At 44.4% G+C, this 16,517-nt stretch overlaps 1 protein-coding gene across 6 annotated transcripts in view; it reads right to left on the bottom strand.

Annotated features, from left to right (window-relative positions):
* Positions 1-16,517, bottom strand: part of IQCK (IQ motif containing K) — a 140,069-nt gene that overhangs the window by 2,711 nt on the left and 120,841 nt on the right.

The following is a 16,517-nucleotide window of genomic DNA, read 5'->3' as shown; positions in this document are numbered from 1 at the left end:
AGCATGGTTCTGGTAAAAAGGGTGTTTGAGCTTGTTACTATGTAGGGCTGAGGTTTCAAGTGAACCTGCCCTCGTCCTGACCTCCCAGCAACTAAGGGCATGCACCAGCCAGATGTGGCAAAGAGGTGGGTATGTACATCATCCCATGAAATGCATTTTTTTGTTTTTGTTTTTTGGGGACAGAGTCTCTCTTTTGTCCAGGCTGGAGTGCAGTGGCAAGATCTCGGCACACTGCAACCTCCGCCTCGCGGGTTCAAGTGATTCTCCTGCCTCATCCTCCCTAGTAGCTACAGGCGTGCACCACCATGCCCTGCTAATTTTTGTAGTTTTAGTAGAGATGGGTTTCCCCATGTTGCCCAGGCTGGTCTCGAACTCCCAGCCTCAAGTGATCCACCCACCTCAGCCTCCCAAAGTGCTGGGGTTACAGGTGTGAGCCACTACACCTGGCTCTACTGTGGTTATTTTCTGATGGAGGTGGGATGAGTGCCTTCGGCAACACAGACCAGCCCTGCAGTCTTCAAACTGAGGGCAAGGGTTCTTGGTCATGGTTCATTAAAAGGAAATCAGTTTCCAGATCATCAGCTTCCCCTCCTTCTGTCATTCCTGGCCTGGTGTGTAAAAACTCCCCAGGTGCCAAACAAGAAGTCAGTTCAAAATGAGGGCCCTCATAGTCTCCTTATTTTCTACGTTTGACAACTATCAAATTGTATCATGTATTTATTCGGTTTTGCGTACTACTAATAATCGTATTAGCAACACAAATCAGAAAAAAATATTTTTAATACTTGGAGCCTGTGGTCACAGGACATTTTAAAACATTTTTTCAAGGTATATACCTTTTTTATTCCGTGTATATGGAAGCTCTGTGGGCAACCACAGTGAAAACCCTATGTGCATCTAGACCCTATTAACGATGACATTGACCCTTCATAGTCAAGGATGCGCCACACCTCCCTAAAGACTGTCCCACTATCTCACTGATCCCTGAGATGCTGGCGATTAACAACTCACCACGGATTGGGGGAGAGTCCTGAGTTGTAGCATCTGCCATTTCCGTAGCCTATTGGAAGCCAGCAGCCTGACAAGTAACAGGGTTGGGCAGCACAGTCAGATGGAGAGGGGCTGCCCTGGATCCTCCCAGGGAGGTACGCAGGTCAACTAGTGCAGCCAGCATCAGGCATAACTTCAGACCTGCAGGTTGGCTCTCTAGGGACAAGTTGGGGATATTAGCAATAGGGGGAAATTGTTAGAAATGCAAATTCAGGGCCTTTCTCCAGGCAGACAGAACCAGACACTGGGGGTGAAGCCCACCCATCTGCATTTTAACGAGGCCTCCAGGTGATTCTGATGGATCAGGCTGGCTCTCTAGGGACACGTTGGGGACATTTGCAATAGGGGGAAATTGTTAGAAATGCAAATTCAGGGCCTTTTTCCAGGCAGACAGAACCAGACACTGGGGGTGGAGCCCACCCATCTGCATTTTAACAAGGCCTCCAGGTGATTCTGATGGATGCTAGTTAAAGTTTGAGACCCCTGATTACTGGTTTTCTACCCTGGCTGCATGGAAGAATCACGTGGTCAGCTTCTGAAATGTACTGGTGCCTGGGTTTCACCCTAGCAATTCTGATGTAATTACCCTGGGGCCCGGGCATCAGTAGCTAGGTAAAGCTCCCGTGTGTTGCTAAGGTTCAGCCAGGGTTGAGACACAGATGGGACTTAGAATCCCTTTAAAGAAACGTGACTGTAAGACCCTGAGGAGTCCAGAATTCCCCTCAACTTCTAAGCATCATGCTGGCTGCCTGTGAGTCCCACAGGTTAAGCTGCTAGAGAGATAGCTGGCAGACAGGCCGGGCACAGTGGCTCACGCCTATAATCCCAGCACACTGGGAGGCCTAGGCAGGTGGATCACTTGAGGTCAGGAGTTTGAGACCAGCCTGGCCAACATGGTGAAACCCTGTCTACTAAAAATACAAAATTTAGCTGGGTGTGGTGGCAGGCGCCTGTAATCCCAGCTAGTTGGGAGCCTGAGGCAGGAGAATCGCTTGAAGGGAGGCAGAGGTTGCAGTGAGCAAGATCGTGTCACTGCACTCCAGCCTGGGTAACAAAGCAAGACCCTGTCTCAAAAAAAAAAAGAGAGAGAGAGAGATAGCTGGCAGACAGACAGATGCTAGAGGCAATTAATAGCTGGAGGGAAGGACTGGCTTCTGGGAGGATTCCCTAGCCCTTGGGTTTTCTTTAGCTTTCTTCAACTGCCTAAAGGAAGAATTCACCTGCAAGCCGTTGTCCTGGTATTTCACCCAGTTCCTGTCCATGCCTTGACAACCTTGTTGCCTACTCCCTACGCGTAGACTTTGCCTGGGAAAAGGCCCCTTAGTATCTCTTTAGATCATCACTCAGAAATCTTGACAGAGGAGAGCAGAAAGGAATGAGCTGGGGACCTTGTTCACGGTGGAGGGCTGAGAGATGTTATCTCGAATAGATGGGCTGGAAATCAAGGTGGGATGTGGAGCCTCCCAGTGGAATTACCTGGGGAGTTTTGAACACCCTTCACAATTAGGTCACCATCTCTGGAGGCACAACCACACTGGAAAACTGCTTGGCGTTACCAAGTGCAACTGAGTCTGACAGTGAATACAAACGATTCCACTCCTGTATCCCACTGCAGAAACCCTTCCATACATGTACTAGGAGGATGCTCGTGATAGCAAAAACCTGAAAACAACCCAAATGTCCATCAGCAATTGACTGGATAAACCAATTGTGGTCTACTTGACCAGTGATTATACAACAGTGAACATGAGCGAGCCACAGCCACACACATCAACGTGAATTAGCTTAAAAACGTTGAAGGAAAGAAGAGAGGCACGGAATGATACATATAGTGTGATTCTATTTATAGCAAATCTAAACGCTGAGAGATACATAGAAAGGTGAAAAGAGCTCCAAAGAAAAGCAAGAGAACAGCTATCACAATAGTGGGGGAAGTGGCTCCATGGGGGAAGAGCTTTAAAAGTGTTGACAGTGTTCTGTTGTTTGTTTGTTGGTTGGTTTGTTAAATGTTGTAAAGAGGTCTCGCTTTGTTGCCCAGGCTGGAGTGCAGTGGTGCGATCATAGCTCACTGAAGCCTCTGACTCCTGGGCTCAAGCGATCCTCCACAAATGTTTTATTTATTGTTATATGCGTTTTATAGTCACTGTTGTACATATATTTCACCCCCCAAAAGGTAGAAAGAAATAGGTATGTTTGTATATCTTTGGCTTTGAAATTACAAAGCCAACCAATAAAGGAATGGAAAAGAACGATTTAGCTGTTTTGGGTGGGAAGGGGAGGGATGGAATCTAAACTAACCCTCACCTATCATGGCAGGAAATCAGTAGATCCTATCAAAAATCTTATTACCATAGAAACCTGTTCCAGATACAGAAGTGAGGCCAGAGGAGCAGCTGAAGTTCAAAGTCATTGCCTCTGGGGATGCAGTACTTTGCTAAAAATTAAGCAACAGATAAAATCTCTACTTGGTGGTCTTTCTCCGGGTCTTGGCAGAACACAGCCTTGCACAGGTAGGTACTTGATCAGCGGAGGGAGGAAAAGGGGAGGGAAGCAGGGGTGAGGGGCAGGGGAGAAGAAGCAAGCCAGGATGCTGTAGGAACGCAGCTTCCACCTTAGCTCAGAGACATCATCGTGGTTGGCTTCCAACACCAACAGACAGATGCCTCGGTGCCCCTATGCTGCCCTTGTCCCTCTCAGCAGGCTGGTGCCCAGCCAGTTCCGGAAGGGCTGAGAGAGTGGAAAATCCCAGAGAGAGATATGCCAGCCCTTCAGCTTCAATTAAAGGCAATGTGACAAGAAGGGCCTTGCATACTAATGAGACTCGGTACATCTTCTCCTCGTGGTCGCCCTTATCCTCTCCTGTTCCTGTGAGTGACAGGACTGCGAACTCAATTCACGGCCCAGAGAAAAACCTCCCAGTCAGCAGCACGGGACAGATAAAGAAGATGCCTAAAGCTCAAGACAGGAAATGTGGGGACCACAGGGTCATCCGGCCTCTCATACAATGTTGTCCAGCCAGGGCCTCAGCATAAAAGGATGACCTGGGGTGAAAATACAGATTCCTGGGCCCCACCCCAGACCTTTAGAAACAGAATCTCCAGGAGTGAGGCCTGGGAATCAGTATCCCCCTCCACCTCAGTGCTGTGGATGGGCGTTTTGATCTGGCAAGTTTGGGAAAGGGCAGATTTGGGCAAGTTTGGGAAACAGTGCCTGTTTCCTGAGGGCCTGAGTCACCTGTGAGCCAGGGCTGAGAATGGCACCTGCCTCGTAAGGGCGCTGAGAGAAGCAAAAGAGGCAAGCCGTGCAAAATGCAAAGTGCTCAGCACTGGTTCTGACCCAGAGTTAGGCACTTGATAAATATCAGCTATTATTATTCTCGTTTTTATTGAGACCAGGTCTCGCTCTGTTACCCAGGCTGGAAAGCAGTGGTGCAAATCAGGGCTCGCTGCAGTCTCAACCTCCTGGGTTCAAATGGTCCTTCCACTTCAGCCTCCTAAGTATTAATAGCTGGGACCACACACACACCACCATGCCTGGTTAATTTATTTTTATCTGGGGTTGAGATAGGGTCTCGCTATGTTGCCCAGCCTAGTCTCTAACTCCTGGGCTCAAGCAGTCCTCCTGCCTCAGCCTCCCAAGATGATGGGGTCACAGGTGTGAGCCACAGCACCCAGCCAGCTATTGTTATTCTTAGGGCATCTTCTTTGCCCTCAAAGAGCTCACAGTATAGAAGGTGAGGCAGAAAAAATCAACAGGAAATTGTAAGAATCAGGAGATGCTCACACACTGCAGAGAGAACTTGCTTCAATAGATGATCATCTGCGACACAGCTATGGACCATAACCGTGCTGGGGCCTGGGATTACAAGGAGGAGACTGGCTCACGCTCTCAAATCAGCAATATCTATGAGAAACCTTAAAATGTTCATCTTTTACTCAATTAGCTCCTGATTTCTAGGATTCCAGGTAAATAATAAAAGCAAACACTTATATGGTACTTATGAAGCCCTTGAGACATACGAAGTCATAGTGAGCTAAGTGCTATTATTTTCCCCAGTTTTACAGGTAGGGAGACTGAAGCAGAGACAGGTTATGTAACTTGCTCAAGGTTGCACTGTGAGCTGTCTGGCTGCTGCTGCTCTTAAAACTCTACAGGGCCAAGATCTCACAATGTCTCCCACCAGGGCAGTAAAAATGTCTGCGATTAAAGAAGCAGCAATGATGTTATACGACAAAGGTGTTCACTTCCGCATCCTCTACCACGTAACAGTTTGAGAACAACCTAAATGCCCGACAATCAGGGAATGATTAAGTATCTGATAACCTATAACCTTGATGTGATATAATATAATGAAGCCATTCAAAACATGAAGTTTTGGCAAAGTGTAAAAACAGGGAGAAATGTCAGTGGGAAAATACAGTGCTGCACATTTCCTGTAAATTTCCATTATGCAAATTTGAAATTGTTCAATACCAAGTTAATCGTGTCTCCAAGGAGTACAAGGATGGCACAAGGGCATGGAGGCTTCTGTCTGTTGGAGATGGAAGCTAAGCGTAATGATGTCTCTAAAACTAAGATGTAAACGGCTCCTTCATTGAATCAGCCCTGCCTTCCTTTCTTTTCTTTTCTTTTTTTTTCAGAGACAGGGTGTCACTCTGTTGCCCAGGCTGAAGTACAGGGTGCAATCACAGCTCACTGCAGCCTTGACCTCCTGGGCTCAAGTGATCCTCCTGCCTCAGCCTCCCAAGTGGCTGGGACTACAGATGTGTACCACCATGTCCAGATTTTTTTTTTTTTACTTTTTGTAGAGATGGGGTCTCACTATGTTGTCCAGGCTGGTCTCGAACTGCTGGGCTCAAGTGATCCTACTGTCTCGGCCTCCCGAAGTGCTGAGATTACAGTTATGAGCCACTGCACCCAGCTGCTGCCTTTCTAAGTGGGGCGGGGAAACAGTTTACTTTTAAAAATTTTTATTTTTTTAGAACAAGTGACTCCTATTCCACATCATTTGTGGGTGAGATCTTCATAATACATCTCTTAAATGTAACTGCCCTGTAGAAAATTACATTCATTACCTCCAAAATTACATCTATTGCTCAACTAAGTTATAACCCAGCATCTCAAATACATCTAAAAAAAATTAAAAAATAAAAACCTGAACATAGATGTAATGATTGGAAGGAAACTGGTGAATTTTTGTTTTCCCGAATGCAACTGGGGGAAACTCTTTCTAAAAGAATCACCAGAAAATATACCAGACAAAAGAAAAAAGACCCTCAGGGTAATCAACACCTAAACAGTATTGCTGCAATTACAGCCCAAAGATGGAAGAAAGGCAGGAAGGATGAGAAATGGTGTTGAGTGGCCAGTCAGAAGCTGCAGGGGAAGCTCCCTGATCATCAGATCCAGGGTGGGGTCACAGTGACAAGAGATCCACCCACAGTAGGGGTGACCATTCACAGAAATAATTATGAAATGTTTGCTAGGAAAAGTTTCTGATTAGCAAATTTCTAGGAAAATAACGTTTCCTCCTCAATTTGCTTGCTAACTAAAGGGTACACTTTGGCATCAAGCAGACGCAGTGTTCAAATCCTGGCTCTGCCACTTAATAGCTGGATGACACCCACCTCTGCCCCTAGCCTCAGTTTCCTCATTTGAGATATAGGTATAATAATCTCCACCTCACAGAGTCCTTACGAAGATTAAAGATGATCCATTCAAAGTGCCTGGCACAGTACACCAGTGGTACTGGTGGCATCGATACATGGCACATGAAGAAGGTACTCAACAAATGTGGCTTCCTTTCACCCCAGGTGGACTGCAGGAATATAAGCTGAATTGTTGCTAAGTAGTTCATTTAGCATCTTTTAAAATTCATAAGATGTCACTCATCTGAATGTTACTTATCGTTGCAAACTCAGCTATCAAACACAGCCAAGAACTTGAAAGTAAACAGAAGAAGCCAATGCGGATGTTCCAGAATGTATTCCCCAAACTCAGAGCATGGGTGCTCATTCTTTAAACATCATTCTGGCAAGCTGACCTATCAGATATCCCAACAGCAGAAATGAATTTAGGAATGAAATACGGTCCCAATGGCTGATAGGCACATAAAAAGGTGTGCAACGTCATTAGTCATTAAGGAAATTAAAGCCACGATGAGATAGACAGCACACACCCACCACAATGGCTAAAATGAAAAAGACTCATCACACTCATTGTTGGTAAAGATGCAGACTGCTCGTGCATCACTGATGGGGATGTAAACTGGTATAGCCACTTTGGAAAATGAGTTGGAAATATCTTAGAATTAAACATGTTTGCCCTATAACCCAGTAACTCCAAATCCACAGCTGAAGTATCTACATCTGCCAAAAAACAGATCCAGGAGTGTTCAAAGCAGCAGCACTGGGCCAGGCGTGGTGGCGCATGCCTATAATCCCGGCACTTTGGGAGGCCAAGGCTGGAGGATGGCTTGAGCCCAGGAGTTCAAGGCTGCAGTGAACTATGATTGCACCACTGCGCTCCAGCTTGAGTAACAGAGTGAGACCCTGTCTCTAAAAATAATAATAAAATCAACAAAGTAGCAGCATTTTTCATAATAGCCAAAAAGTGGATATAACCCAAGAATCCATTAAAAAGTGACTGGATTCACAACTTGTGACAATAATCATACAAAGGAATGCTACAAGAGCAACACAGCAATACAAGATCAACCTAGTGCTACCCTCAACAATACAGCTGGGTCTCCCAGACATAATGTTCAGCAGAAGACACAGATGCCAGACACAAAGGAGTTCATCCTGTTTTCCAGTTAGGCAGAGAAGAAGCAAAACTACTCTGTGGTGAAAGAAGTCAGAACAGAGTTTACCTCGAGGGAAGGGGACACCGCATGAGGCATGAGGGAGCTGGCGGGGGGCCGCCCATGTTCATTATCTGGATCCAGGCGGTGGTTGGTTTGGATTCACGCACAGAATTTCACAGAGCACTGCACTGTGACCAGTGTACCCCACTGTATGTGAGTGCCACCTCAATCACAAAAAATAAAATAGGAACAATGGGGAGGAAGAGAACAGGCACAAAAATGTGCCCACCTTCTTTAGTCAGATCCTCAAAGAGTCTTACATACCTGAGGGGGTCCCTATCAACAATACCATAGAATTAATCAGGAAATTTGTACTAGCCAGAGGCTGGACACTAGGCTCAGGGCTTTACACACATTAATTATCTCATACAATCCTCCCAACCACCCTGGGAGGTAGATGCTATCCTCACTTCCATTTTACTGACTGGGAAATTGAGGCTCAGAGACCATAAGCAACGTGCCCAAGGTCACAGAGTGAAGTAAATGGCCACACCAAGATTCTGATCTTGGTATTTTTGAGTCCAAAACCCATGGTCTTAACCATCATCTGACACCACCTTGGAGTAAGAATTGGTCCCTAAAATTAGACAGGCAGGGGAGTGTATGATATATATCACCCAGATTTTATTTTTCCATGAAGAGTAATACGTTATAGAAAATTCAAATAATATAGGAAAAAAAGAAAACAAAAATCTGTTCTCCTCTCCCCCCAACTAGAAGAACAAATTGTGGAAGATTCCTTTCTACAAAGAAATACATGTTGACATTCAGGGGGTAAATGTCAGTAGCCTGGTAAATTTACCTCCATTTCTTGACAGTACCAGATGCTGTGTTGCATTATTTTTGGAAAAATTAAGCCAACTTGGAAGCCACAAGGCATTCCGGGAGAACGTGACAGCCTTGAATGTGCAGTAACTGCGGCTTTCTGTTGTTGACTTCCAAACAGTTACTGAAGTTAACCCAGAGCAAAGTCTCCTTGAAGGCAGTATTTTAAATGGAAACATTTGGCGCTGGACGTGGCAACATTGGTTATATTGAGACAGAACCATGGGATTATCAAGGTTTGACCAAGTAAAGGGTCTTGATTCCTGGAAAAAGAGAGATTCAATAAAAGGCTTTTTTTTTTTTTTTTTTTTTGAGACGGAGTCTGGCTCTGTCGCCCAGGCTAGAGTGCAGTGGCCGGATCTCAGCTCACTGCAAGCTCCGCCTCCCGGGTTCACACCATTCTCCTGCCTCAGCCTCCCGAGTAGCTGGGACTACAGGTGCCCGCCACCTCGCCCGGCTAATTTTTTGTATCTTTTTAGTAGAGACGGGGTTTCACCGTGTTAGCCAGGATGGTCTCGATCTCCTGACCTCGTGATCCGCCCGTCTCGGCCTCCCAAAGTGCTGGGATTACAGGCTTGAGCCACCGCACCCGGCCAAAGGCTTGTTTTTAATAGGTGAAAACTGAGGTCTTGACAGGGGAAGGAAGCCACCAAATCAAACCTAGCAATGGGGCCATCCAGGCACAGCTTAGCTGCTTAGAGCACACCACTTGGGAGAAGGCAGCTCTGGCTTTCAATCCTACCACGATTTACCAACTGGGTGGCCTGAACAAGTCTCTCAACCTCTTGGAAGCCTCAGCTTTCTCATCCATAAAATGAGGATAGGAAAACCTTCCTTTCGGTAGAATTCAAGGATGAAATGAAATGGTACATATTTTATGGCATATAATAAAGATTCAATAAAATTACTATTTTTTTTTTTTTTTTTTTTTTTTTTTTTTTTTTTTTTTTTTGAGACGGAGTCTCGCTCTGTCGCCCAGGCTGGAGTGCAGTGGCCGGATCTCAGCTCACTGCAAGCTCCGCCTCCCGGGTTCGGGCCATTCTCCTGTCTCAGCCTCCTGAGTAGCTGGGACTACAGGCGCCCGCCACCTCGCCCGGCTAGTTTTTTTTGTATTTTTTAGTAGAGACGGGGTTTCACCGTGTTAGCCAGGATGGTCTCGATCTCCTGACCTAGTGATCCGCCCGTCTCGGCCTCCCAAAGTGCTGGGATTACAGGCTTGAGCCACCGTGCCCGGCCTACTATTATTTTTTGAGATGGAGTCTTGCTCTATTGCCCAGGCTGGAGTGCAGTGATGTGATCTCAGCTCACTGCAGCCTCTGCCTCCTAGACTCAGGTGAACCCCCACCTCAGCCTCCCAAGTAACTGGGTCCACAGGTGTGCACCACCACACCTGGCTGATTTTTTGTGTCCTTGGTAGAGATGGGGTTTCACCATGTTGCTTAGGCTGGTCTCGAACTCCTGAGCTCAAGCGATCCGCCCACCTCAGCCTCCCAAACTGCTGGGATTACAGGCATGAGCCACCGTGTCCAGCTATAAAATTATTTTTTATCACACAAGTAATGCAGCTACTGCAGAAAAACTGGAAAATATAATATTTTAAAACAAATATTTAAGCAGGTTTTCTTTAAATCATTGAGTAAGCCTTAGTTTATGTGTTATTCATATGTGTTTATAGATCTATTCGTATTTTCTTTCTATATCTCAATTTACAAGGGTAACTCCATTTTGCAATTAGCTGAATCACGTTGAGATTGGAGTTTTAGTGCTACAGTTTAAACAGCCACCATCTGGTTGTCCTTCGAAATTCTGTGTCTTCAAAAGCCGAGTGAGTCATGGGTGTGAATGAACACAGACAAACCCTGTCAGCCGTGTCTTATGACTTTTTATTTATCACTGCATTCTCAGCTGCCGCTGCCCAAACGGAACCTTTAGAAATATCCCAGGCATTCTGATTGAGTTTAGGGTATAAACTGTTAGCCAGTTTAGACTGGCAGAAGCTCTGTATATTACATGTTGCCTTTAAGAACAACAGAGACAAACCCTCCAGTTTATTTTTAAACAGCTCCTCTACAAGTGTAACAAATTAATAAACAATTGAGAAATTATTTCAATCTGTACTTAGGGATTGCGAGACAATCTTCACTCACCTTGATGGCTGACTCAGAACCCAGGGCAGATAGGGCTAACGTCAAGAAACTCCAGGGAATAAGAAACTAAACTAAACTGGCAGGGCATGGTGGCTCACATGTGTAATCCCAGCACTTTGGGAGGCTGAGGCAGGCTGATTGCTTGAGCCCAGGAGTTCGAGACCAGCCTGGGCAACGTGGTGAAAACCTCTACAAAAAATACAAAAATTAGCAGGGCATGGTGATGTGTGCCTGTAGTCCCAGCTACTAGGGAGGCTGAAATGGGAGGATCACTTTAGCCCAGTAGGCAGCAGTTGCAGTGAGCCAAGATTGTGCCCCTGTACTACAATCTGGGGGACAGAGCAAGACCCTGTCTCAAAAACAACAAAACAAAAAACTTCCCATCCCCTTTCTTCATGTTTGGTAAGGTGTTTGTTGTTATTGTTGTTGTTGTTTTTACCAAACATGAAGAAAGGGGATGGGAATTAACATCCTTTGAGTTTCAACTAGAGTTCTTTCTAACAGGAAGCCCCCGGTCCACTGAAAAGAAAACGTGAACATTTTCAACCACTTACTACGATGAGAAATACCTTTATCTACAAACAAAGCTACATTTTTAGAAAAGATCACTGATCTCATCTTTGTCGTTTTTACCCCATAAATGTCTCCTAAATCTGTCCACTTTTGTCTGGTCTCACTGCCACCGGGTCATCCGACCCATCTCCAACCTGCCCTGTACTCATCTTTCCTATAAAGCCCTCCTGATGCTGTGTGACCCAGCAGAAACTGAGTTCAACTCCAAAGTCTTCAACAAGGCTGGCCAGACACAGTGGTTCACACCTGTAATCCCAGCACTTTGGGAGGACAAGGTGGGCAGATCACCTGAGGTCAGGAGTTCGAGACCAGGCTGGCCAACATAGTGAAACCCTGTCACTACTAAAAATACAAAAATTAGCCAGGTGTGGTGGCGGGTGCTTGTAATTCCAGCTACTTGGGAGGCTGAAGTGGGAGAATTGCTTGAGCCTGGGAGGTGGAGCTTGCAGTGAGTCGAGATCATGCCACTGCACTCCAGCCTGGGTGACAGAGCCAGATCCTGTCTCGAAAAAAAAAAAAAAAAAACAGCAAGCATATGAGTATACAAAACCTTGTACATGAATATTCATAGCAGCATTATTCATAATAGCCAAAAAGTGGAAACAACTCAAATGCCCATCAATTGATTAATGGATAAGTGAGTTGTGATACATCCATACAATGGAATATTACTCAGCCATGCTTCAGACTGAGTTATGTCCCTCAAAATTCATATGATGAAGCCTTAACTCCCACCATCTAACTGTATTGGAGATAGGACCTTGAAGGAGGTGATTAAGGTTAAGGGTAGATACCTGATCTGGTAGAACTGGTACCCTTACAAGAAGAGGAAGAGACACCAGAGAGCTCCCTCCCCCATGAGATGACCCGGCAAGAAGGTGGCTGTCCGCAAGCCGGGAAGAGAGCCCTCACTAGAACCTGACCATGCTGGCTCCTTGGTCTCAGACTTACAGTCTCCAGAACTGTGAGAGAACAAATGTCTGTTGTTTAAACTGTCAAGCCTGTGGTATTTTGTTATGGTGGCCTGAGCTGACTAATACAAGCCGTAAAAAGGAATAAAGTACTGACACATGCTACAACATGGATAAACTTTGCAAACATTGTGCTAAGTGAAAGAAGTCAGTCACAAAGGATTACATCATGAATGATTCCATTTATATGAACTGTCCAGACCAGGCAAATCCATAAAGAGACAGAGTAGATTAGTGGTTGTCTGGGGTTGGGAGGAATGGAAGTCTTGGGAGATAATGGCTAAAGGGTGTAGGGGTTCTTTCATGGGTGATGAAAATGTGCTAAAATTCATTTAGTGATAGTTGCAAATTCTGTGACATCTATACTATCTGTGATATACTAAAAGCCATTGAGTTGTACACTTTGAATTGCATGATATATGAATTATATCTCAATACAACCTTTTAAAAAAGAAAGATGACATTTCAGTAATGGTCATCTCTAGGTGGTGAGACAGAATTATCCACTTTTTTGTTTAGGTTTCTACAAAGAGCAAGTATTACTTCTACAATCAGTTAAGAAGAAAGTTATTTTTAACAATTCTGTTAAAACAAATACCAGCCCTATTCTCCTTGTCGACAAAGCTGATAAAACTTACACCATTGCAAGAGTCAGCTATGCTCTAATGACAATTCCCCCTGAGCCAGGCTTCCCAGTGTTTTATGTTCTTCTCCATACATTATCTCATCTGAGGTTCACAACCTCTCTGTGTCGTAAGCAAGGAAAACAACTGTTTTCCTCCTGAATGTTTTCACATCCTGCTTCCTTCCTTAAAGGATTTGAGATAATTTATAATAAAGGATGGTAAATCAAAACAGAAAAAGAAAACCAAGCGTGAAGAGAAATGGAAAATTTACATATGCTAACCATAGCATTTAAGAAGTTGCTATAAATGAGTTTCACATTGAACTCTGAGCATCCTGGCCAACAAGGCAAAAAGGGAAAGTCAGGGAAGAAGGAAACCATTTTAAAGGGAAGCAACATTTTTCTGGCACCATTTGCTGGATGACATTTCACATATGGATTTATTTTTGAAAAGGATTTAATGGATTTTGACCCAAAGAAAAAATTTTACAGAAGATGTTAAAGTGCATTAACATGGTTATTTCCCAAAGGTACCTTGGTTTGTAAGCCAAAGACACACCACCTTGGCAAATTCAGGGAAAATCTAAAACTATGGGAACCAAATTTTTAATCTAACTTAGTGGTTTTCATATTTTTAAAGAGCCACCTTCCATTAAAAAATGTTTTACATTGCTTTTACGATGCACAAACACATCTCAAACAAATATTTCTCCAAAAAGTATTTCCCTTACAATAAGTGAAGCACGTTGGTATTTTCTCTATATTGTACTTCATTTTTCAAAATGTTTGTGGCAACCCATTCATTGATTTCACCACTCAGTGGGAAAAGACACTGCTCTAAAATGATTCAAAAATGATATGGGGCCGGGTGTGGTGATTCACACCTGTAATCCCAGCATTTTGGGATACCAAGGTGGGTGGATCACCTGAGATCAGGAGTTTGAGACCTGCCTGGCCAACATGGTGAAACTCCATCTCTACTAAAAATACAAAAATGGGCTGGGCGTGGTGGTGGGCACCTGTAATCTCAGCTACTCAGGAGGCTGAGGCAGGAGAATTGCTCGAACCTGGGAGGTGGAGGTTGCAGTGAGCCGTGATTGTGCCATTGCACTCCAGCTTGGGTGAGAAGAAGAAAACTGCGTCTCAAAAAAAAAAAAAAAAAAAAAAAAGATGGCTTACAGTGGTAGACACTGATCATTATTGAGCACCTAATGTTTACGAGGCATTGGACTAAGGATATTCATTACAAGCATTGTCTCATTTGAGAATCCAGCGAGGGGGATACTTTTACTTCCATTGTACAGGTGAAAAAAATTGAAAGCTAGAGGGGTTAAGTAACTTGTCTAAGGTCACATAGCCAGTAAGAATTTGTAGGTGAAATTAGCTCAAGTTGTTGTTGTTTTCACACAAATAAATTTGTCTCTCAGTTGGGCCTTCAGGGAGAGTGTTAATTTCATTCTGCAGCTAAAAGATGAGCCATCAGGAAGGTTAAGTGCCGTGCTCAAGGACACACAGCTAGGAAGTTTCCAGTCAGGGTTCCAATGCAGGTCTTGGGACTCCAAGCCTAGGACTCTTTCTACTATTATTAGCTGCTCATCCCGAACAGCTTCAAATGTCACTTTGAAACCTCTTAAGTGACAAGTCTCTGGATGCCACGAGAAGAAAATGAGGGCAATTCCAATGCACGTGGCAACAGTAGGGCTCATGCAAAAGATTCCTTAGTCTCCCCCATCTCCCTCCTACTCAGATCTGGCAAAGTAAGGCATTTTTGAAAAGTTTTCCTAGCCACCAAAGTATTACCAGTGACAGTGAGGTGGGTACCTTTTTTAGATCTCTTGGTACTATTCTGTATTTTTCATAATGAGAATGTATTGCTTTGATATGGGGACAGGTTTTAAATTATTTTTAAAAAGATAATTTAAAAGAGATAATGAGAGTTGAATCTGAAAACTGGCAAGACAATTTAGCTGTTCAGATCCTAAATTTAGATCCTAAGGGTGAACACCATGTGTCGACAGTCTTGGACTGGAGCTCACGGAGAGAAGTGGGGACAATTTGGTGGGCGGGATCATGACTCTTTAAGGCAGGCTCACAGGCATAAAGGAGCATGTGCCTCATGCCCTTGGCAATGCAACCAGAAGTCCTAATGGACTTTGTAGGAAACTGAACACCAACAGATTTCTCTTGAGCATTTGAACTCCATAAATAACATCTGTGCATTGCAGCCTAATGAGGAGAGAGGGAGGACTCTGGAGTCAAGCTGCTTGGTTCTGCTATGTTCTTGCTCTGTGGCCCCAGATGTATTGTTTGATCTCTCTCTGCCTCAGTTTCTTCATCTATACAATGGAGACCATAGTAGTACCTACTTCAAAGGTGTAAAGATTATTTAATTGAGTTACTACTAGTAAAAAGCTTGGGAAAATGCTTGCCTCATAGTAAGTGCACAATGAATGTAAACAAATACTCCTTGTTATTATTTTTAGAAATTATGGGTAATCGAAAAAGGAAAATAATCATTTGCATTTCTGTTTTAGAAAAAAAGGCAAAAATAAATCACCTCAGCAATCGGCTGCATTACAACCACTCAGAGATAATCACTATTAGCATCTGGGGATTATATCCTAATGGACTTTTTGTCTTTATTTATTTAGTTATTATTTTTTGAAATGGAGTCTCTCTCTGTCGCCCAGGCTAGAGTGCAATGGCGCGATCTTGGCTCTGCAACCTCCACCTCCCAGGTTCAAGCAATTCTCCTGCCTCAGCCTTCTGAGTAGCTGAGATTACAGGTGCCTGCCACCATGCCCGGCTAATTTTTGTATTTTTAGTAGAGACGGGGTTTCACCATGTTGCCCAGGCTGGTCTTGAACTCCTGATCTCAGGTGATTCACCCGCCTTGGCCTCCCAAAGTGCTGAGATTACAGGCCGTCTTTATCCATTTATATATTATATGTAAGCATATATCTTCCCTTAGTTTTTTTTTTTTTTTTTTTTGGAAACAGTTCTGTTTGCTTTATTTTTCTTTTTTTGGAGACAGAGTCTTGCTCTGTCCCCCAGGCTGGAGGGCAGTGGTAAAATCATAGCTCACTGTAGTCTCAACCTCCTGAGCTTTAAGATATCCTCCTGCTTCAGTCTCCTGAGCAGCTGGGTCTACAGGCATGCACCACCATACTCAGTTATTTATTTTTTATTTTTTTAGTGGATACAGGGTCTCTTAACATTGCCCAGGCTAGTCTCGAATTCTTCAAGTGACCTTCCCACCTTGGCCTCCCAAAGCACTGGGATTGCAGGTGTGAGCCTCTGTGTCCAGCCTCAGTTCTGTTTACTTGCCCATAGAGTGTTTGGCAAGCTGGTTGATCTGGGAAGGAGGTTACGTAACACAGATCCATTCCTTCAACCAACAAGTATTCCTTGACTGTCTACCATGTGCTGGGCCCTGTTCTAGATGCTGAGGACAGAGCAGT

Source organism: Macaca mulatta, chromosome 20 (genome assembly GCF_049350105.2).
Source record: "Macaca mulatta isolate MMU2019108-1 chromosome 20, T2T-MMU8v2.0, whole genome shotgun sequence".
NCBI lineage: Eukaryota > Metazoa > Chordata > Mammalia > Primates > Cercopithecidae > Macaca > Macaca mulatta.
The sequence above is the reverse complement of the archived record's forward strand: the minus strand, read 5'-3'. Positions and strand labels throughout refer to the sequence as shown.